The sequence below is a fragment of the Xenopus tropicalis genome, chromosome 8 (genome assembly GCF_000004195.4).
Source record: "Xenopus tropicalis strain Nigerian chromosome 8, UCB_Xtro_10.0, whole genome shotgun sequence".
Classification (NCBI taxonomy): domain Eukaryota; kingdom Metazoa; phylum Chordata; class Amphibia; order Anura; family Pipidae; genus Xenopus; species Xenopus tropicalis.
Genome location: NC_030684.2, coordinates 73,603,621 through 73,611,546, shown reverse-complemented (window position 1 = coordinate 73,611,546; position 7,926 = coordinate 73,603,621).

Below are 7,926 nucleotides of genomic sequence, written 5' to 3'. Positions count from 1 at the left end.
ACACAGAGCCCCGTCAGTGTATTATGTGCAGTAACCCCCCTAACTATACAGTGACCCCCAGAAAACCATATATTTTTGGAAAGTACACATTCTGATGAATTCAAAATAGGTAAAGTTATTTTTGTACACCAAAGTTACACCTGGCAAAGCTACGCTAAAAACAGATCAGGAACACTTATATAGGGATAAAATGTGATAAAACCACAAAAATTGTGCAAATCAGTGAAACAACAAAATAAGTTACATGACAGTGTAATTAGTGGCCAGAATATCTGATCCAATAGTTACGCTGTCAAAATAAACAGTTTTTAGGTAAAAGAAAATAAAAACAAAGTGGTAATATGAAAAAAAAAAAAAAAAAAAAGCAAAACAAAAAAAAACCAAAGTGTTTGTGTATACATGTGTGTACATGTGTAAAAGTTGTGTGATAGTGTGTAAGTGTGTATATGAGTGTAAATAAGTGTATAAAAGTGTGAAAAATGAAAAAAAAAAAAAAAAAAAAAAAAAAAATGCTAAAATGTGTGCTGTAAGTGTGTGTAAATGTATGTAAGTGTGTATAAATGTATGTAAATGTGTGTATAAGTGTGTAAAAGTGTGTAAATGCAATAAAAAAAAAAGTCCTTACCTGTTCCTGAAGACCGATCGCCTCCTTCGTCATTTGGGCCGGCGCTGGGGAAGAGGGAGGAAGCAGGAAGCAGCAGATGCGATGCGATCGCATCTGCTGCTTCCTGGAGGGTCCTGCGAGCGATCGGCTCGCAGGACCCTGATGACAGCCCCCCTGGCACATTGCCCAGGGGGGCTGTCATTGTTAGAAGCCCTCTGCAGCGGCGGCACATGCCGCCGCTGCAGAGGGCAGCGCTTAAACGCCAACGACGTATGAGACACGTCGTTGGCGTTTAAGCCCTTTTACTGCCAGCACGTATGCCATACGTGCTTGGCAGTAAAAGAGTTAATTACAATATGGGAACTCAAAGGCAATATTATGTTGTTATTTTAAGATAGCTGGGAAACCGTCAAGTTAACCTTGTAATTGTTTTGCTCTGTCCTTTCTTATTCATCCTTTGGCCCCATTGTTTACCAAAAATGGGACCACCTTTTTCTTCTTTTCCCTTCTTTTTTCTTATTTTCCCTTCTTTTTTCTTCTTCTTAAGGATATATATTGTTCAGCACAAAATTATTTTGTATTGCTATCCAAACTGTAAAAGTTAAAATGCAAATAAAAATAATTGAAAAGAAAACACGAAGACCAACTGCAAAATATCTCAGATTATCACTCTCTACATCATACTAAAAGTGAACTAAAAGGTAAACAACCCCTTTAAAACCAAGTTCTATTTCTAAAAGGCAATGACAGTGGCACAAAGAGCTACAGTTTCTTTAAAAAAAATATCAGTTGCAAAAAAACTTTTTAAATGTCAAAATCACAGATGTGGTACAAGCAATGCTAACACCAAATTTTATTTATTATACTATATAAACAATTAAGTATTCTGGAATCAGTCATTTGTGAATTAATAGTTTCTTTTTACAATGTTAGTTGTTGGTTTGCCAATTTCCTCTACAACCATCACTCCTGTGTCCTCTTTTCTCTTCTTTCTCATTTCTAACTTGCTCTTTTTCTCTACAAATGTTTTTTTATCACTCATATATTTGTATACTTTTATTTTACAGTACCAAATTTAAGTGTGAGATAGAATGTAATAAATATTCAGTACATTATATGGTCAGCAGATGGAGCAGTAGAATAAAATATAAGAGTAGCATTTCTTGCTTGGTAGAAAAACAGCAGAAATACTCAGTAACGATAGCAACCGACACGCTGTAAATAAGTTGAGAGGTGTTGGGACAGAACCTGTTGTTGTTTACTGAATGAAGTCACAAACAGAATTGTAACTGCCACACCTGATGCTCCCTTAGTCTCTCACCATGTATTAGGCTAGGGCCATTCTGATGACATGTTTGCCCGGCATGGATGTATCCAACAATGCCAACTCTGACTTAGACTCTCTTTCCATGCTTCACCTACATTTATAACTGATCTGCTCCAAATTAATTACACACTCAGTTCACACCTCCATTAATGCCAACAAAATCACATTTATGTTGCAGTGAACATTATTTTTAGGTGACCTTTTAGCTACAGAATGTCCAAATTTTAGCAACTTTTTAATTGGTCTTTATTTTTTAGTTATAGTTTTTTAACTATTTGCCTTCCTTTTCTGCCCTTTTCCAATTTTCAAATGATCCTGGCAAGCAAAAAACTATTGCTTTGGGTGGCTGCAATGCTGCCTAATAATTGACATGAATTAAGTTTGCGCTGGTTTCTATAGCTTTTAGGCAGGGCTGCACAGACATTACCACAGCAGGGTCTTAAAGGAACAGTAACGCCAAAAATGAAAGTGTATTAAAGTATTTAAAATATAATATTTTGTTACCCTGCACAGGTAAAGTTGTGTATTTGCTAAAGTAACAGTACTATAGCTTATATAATAAGCTGCTGTGTAGCCACGGGGGCAGCCATTTAACCTGGAAAAAAGGAGAAAAGGCACAGGGTACATAGCAGATAACAGATAAGCTCTGTAGAATATAATGGGGATGTATCTTTTATCTGCTAAGTGCCTTTTCTCCTTTGAATGGCTGCCCCCGGGGCTACATAGCAGCTTTGTTTATATAAACTATAGTAATCTTTCTGAGGCAAACACCCCAGCTGTACCAGTGCAGGGCAACAGTACATAATATTGTTATTATTTTTATACACTTTCATTTTTTGGTGTTACTGTTATGTCAGGTCTGACATAAGAAAGCACAGAGATGCAATATCCAACCAAATACACCTTGGACTGCCATCTAAACCCCACCCAATCTCAGCTAAGCCCTGTCCATTTTGTTAATATCAGCAGCGCTCAGTCTACAAAAATATAACTTAATACATGGGAAAATAGAGAGATAATTACTACATAAACCTTGCTGTGCCTTTGCTAGTGGGATCCTATACATCCTTTCTATATGAACCCTTCTTTTGCCAGAGTGAATAGTGTATTGTGTTGCTGTATATCTTTATATAGAATTGCCAGACAATTTTGGGGCCTGGGTTTTTGGATAAGGGATCTTTGCATAATTTGAATCACCATACATACCTATTATGTCTATTAAAAAAAATAATGAATTTAAAATTAAAAAAAAAAAAATTGGAATGTGTTGCCACCAACCATATGTTATCTCAGTTCCATCTAGTGCAAAGCACTGTTTATGTATATTACAAAGAAATAGAAAAATAATAAATAATAATAATAGATCCTGTAACTGTATTCCTATATGCACAGTTCTATTTCCAGTGAGACCTTTTAGAGTACTGCTATATAAATCTTTCCCTTGCCAGGGCACCTTGCAGAGAATGGCAGATAAAGGCTTATGTTGCCAGTGAGACCTGCTGTGTGCTGCCCTGCTGTATTGTCCAGTCTCTGATGTCATGTCCGTTTTTAGGATTGCTAATAAAAGTTTCCTTACGATGGCCTCTGCGTTTCTTTGTCCAGCTTCCTCCTGCTTTTCCTGTCTCACGCCTTGGGCCGGTGATGTCACATTTCCTTAGGGAGTTACAGGGTTATCCCACTGATTACATCATTTGTTCTTTAATTAAGTCTGGAGTGTAAATAAATGCACCCTTCCGCCAAGGGGAGCAGGTGGATTCACCTCCCTTATACAGTGACATGGCAGCTTGGCTTCCAGCTCTATCCCCAAATACTTGCTCTGCACACTGTATCCATGGGCCATTATAAATTAAGTTTTTCAAAATAGTGTCAAAATAGGTTTAACAGACAGGGTATTGTAAGAATTGGTTTTATTATTGGGGAAAAGAATATTAGTAAAACATTTCCATTTGTATAATTACTGGTAATGTAATGAAATGAGTAATGTTGGCTGTTGGTCTAGTATCCCATAGCAATTATTCAGAAGATGTGTTAACTGTGAGTATTTAGTGTTATATTCTCTTTGCACCAGCTTCCCACTAAGCCACTCTAACTCTGTATTGGCAGCTCTTGAGCACGTATCAACTGCTAAAAGCAAGCTGGGCTGATGGCACAGGACTCAGAGGCTCATTAATTAACATTTACATTTTTGTGGTTTTATAGTTTTTCAAATCCACAAGTAAATTCAGTTCCATGGAAGTCAGTCTTCTATCAAAAGGTCCAAACTGAAAAAGCACAAATGAAAAAAAGTTGGAAAAAATGTGAAAACATTGTCGCACAAAAACAGTAACTTTATGGTATTGTCGTATGAAAGCTATCGTCAAAAACGCCTAAAACCATGAAGCAAAAAAGATCTTTTAGTTCTAAAAGGGGCATCTGCCATTGACTTCTACATGAGCTCGACAGGTTTTAGATGGTATTTTTTTCCATTCGGATTTGTTGCAGTTTTGCTGCATAATAAACTGTGAAGATATTACATTTTTTTGAACAACAAAATCAGGTTTTGGAGCCAAAAAAAACCTGAACTGAAAAAATAGATTGTTGTTAAACTCCCCCCCTCAGTGTAGTGTAGCTGCTCCCTAATGTTGGGGGATTAACTTCTAGCTGTAGAGCTATAATTGCTCACTACTTGTGGTAATTAACTTCTAGTTGCTACACCAAGAACACACTCCTGGCAGGAATGAATGGCTGCATGCTAGAGCACCACTTTGTGACAAATAATGTATATCAGTAAATAAATAATGTATCCCTATATTTATGTAACTATTTTTGCTGCAGTTTAAAGGAACAATAACACCAAAAAATGAAACTGTATAAAAGTAATAACAATATAATGTACTGTTGCCCTGCATTGCTACAACTGGTGTGTTTGCCTCAGAAAGACTACTATAGTTTATATAAGTTAGCTGCTGTGTAGCCATGGGGGCAGCCATTGAAAGGAGAAAAGGCACAGGTTACTTAGCAGATAACAGATAAACCCCCATTATATGGGGCTATTGTAACCTGTAACCTATGTAACCTGTGCCTTTTCTCCTTTTTTCCAGCTTGAATGGCTGCCCCCATGGCTACACAGCAGCTTATTTATATAGTAGCTTTTCTGTAGCAAAAACACCAGTTTTTTGCAGAGCAACAGCACATTATATTCTAATTACTTTAAAACACTTAAATTTTTTGATGTTACTGTTCCTTTAAAAGTGTGAATAAAAACACTAGCAAAAAACTGTATCTGATTTTTCTTTAAAAAATAAACTCTTTATAAAAATGCTGTAAAAGAATAGAAAAAAAGTTTCCTACTCACTCATTTTCTTTTCTTTAAGTTAGAGGGTGGGGGGGGGGGGGGAGACCGGTGTGCCACCCCTTTCCTATCCCTCATAAATATAGTTCTGCTGAGTGCAGGCAGCACTGTATTTATGGAGGCTATCACAGGTGCCAAAAATAGTGGATTAAGTCTGTTTTTTGCACTTTGCACCCTGCTTTTGTAATTGAAAAGAAGCCCTGCAAATTATGTGTCTGAGTAGTTATATTTTTCTTGCCACTTTATGCCTACCATTGCTTTTTGTGCCTATCGTTCTCATTCTATTGACTTTTTCTTTTGTCCTTGTTTCAGACTTTCACAGCTGTCTTTCTCTGTCTATATGGGTGTTGCTGTTCCTTTGTCTGTCTTGTTGTATCCTTTGGGGTGCCACACTTTTCCTCTGTGTCCCACAAATGAACTGCATACTGTGGGAGAGCTGAGCCCGCTCTCAGTATAATGCACGATTATTACTGCAGACATGAGGCACGCCATACTTTCATTGTGTAACAGACAAAGAGGGAGTTTAATCCAGAGAGAATGACCTTTCCATTAGATAGAGTGGCAGAGAGAAAAAGGAGAAAAAGAGGGACATGGGTGAGGGTGAAAGTTTGAAAATGAGATAAATGGAATAGATAGAGAAGGAAGGCCAGCAAAAGAGAATAAAGTTAATAAAAAGAGAAATAATTGTGCAAGAAAGTCTTGGTAACTGCTGGAGTGTCAGTGATGGGAACAGAGAAAAAAATGTAAGTGGAAGTAGGAGGGGTATAGATATGGAACAAGGCTATATAGTAAATAAGATAAGCTCAGATTTAGGGAAAAAACAACAGTAATGAAAACACAGAGAACCATCATAGACTGAAATAAAACACCATGGGATAGAGAGAGAGAGACTGTACATAACCAAAAATTTGTATTAATCCTTTTGGATATAAGGACCATGCTTGTGTGTATGTAATACATTTTTTTAAAAATATGGAAGCATTGTGCCACCTTATGAACACATTTATACTGTATATATATTCATTGTATTCAGTGTATCCTAAATTGAATGCTGAATATGGATAAACAATAATACTTTATAAGAGCTGGAGTGAAGGTCCATCGCTTTGTATTTGTTACTTTGACCCAGCACACAGAGGAGTGCAGATACTTTGAACTGAACTGTCTCTGTCTCTCTCTCTATATATATATATTTATCTGTATATGTGGTGCTGTTCATTTTTACAATACATTTATAGGGCAGATGGGGGAGCAAACCTTCCAGTACATAAATATAAATATACACAGAAACAGGGAAAGATGATGTGGCAAACTAGCTATACAGCAGACCCTCATGGTCTTGGCCCAGGAGGTGCAATGCAAGTAGGTTGGGGGGGGGGCAGTAGATGAGGTACTGTTCGCGAAGATTAGAAGATTTGTTTGCAGGGGGGGCCCGGTGTGACCAAGTTATGCCACTGCAAAGAAGGTCTCAACCCATGTAGAAAATGCTATAGATCAATCCTATTCAATTTAAGTTAAAAAGGCTCATGTATGGTTGCAGCCAAAGTTGCAGTCATGCAAAATTGAAAGCAGTTGTTGCAAAAATTTACACTATTTATAATAGGTACACACATCCAAAACTGCTCCTTGCACCTTTTTATAGTTGTACTTGACACCATTGATTACCTTTTGCCTCCTTTTCCAAATCACTTGCAAATGGGCCAATTGATGCAGAGGGACCCTGGAGATACTACCACTACTTGGAGGTGACTCCAGGTTTCCCACAGCGGCCTGTGTCAATGTGCAAAGCACACTTGTGTCTGATGAATCTTGTACAGACGTCATTTTGCACCAAATGCAAGAAATTAAACTACCCTAACCACACTATTGTGTCCACTTCATCAAAAAATACAATGCACATAACTGAGTAGAGCAAAACTCAAACAAACTTTTTTCAGCATTCTGGATAAAAAACATGGAAAAACTGCACTTTGAAAACTTTACCTGTGGTTGTAAATGATCCTTAAAGTCATGCCTTTGAGTCAAGGTATGTCAATCAGCCCATTCTCCCACCAGCATCCTGCAAGTTCTGCATACAGGAGGGGCAGTACATGGGAGGGACAAGGACATCATCCAGTATGCCAACATCTAGTATGTGGAATGGAAGGTGCTGCAAAGTCCTTTACTTAATGCCATTAAAGGCACAATTGGCCTAAGGAAGCAGAGCACAGAAATGCTGCACCAGGCACAAGCATTTAGTAGTGCAATGAATTGTGGAAAGAGCAACATAGAATAGTGCTTACGTGCTATTAAATGAACCTTCAGATCATGGTAGTTCATACAATGTCCTACTTGAATAAAATCAATGAATATACTTACAGCTGTCTTTGTAGTGAAATGCATATACTTTCTATGCTTAAAGAGTTTTCATGTCTAAATCTGCCTTATCTATGCTCTGACAGGCCAGTGCCATGCCTAGCGGTATATACAGAACACAGAGCTGAAGACAGTAGATCCCTTTTCTCCGCCTGCCACTAGCCATAATCACACAGTAATGGCTGTTTGTAGCATTCATGCCAGCATAAAGAAAATGCAATGCAACTTGCAGGTAATGTCCCTGACCTTGTGGATCATATCCCATATGTAATTAAATACACAAAATGTACCCAGGTGCAACAATCAGTA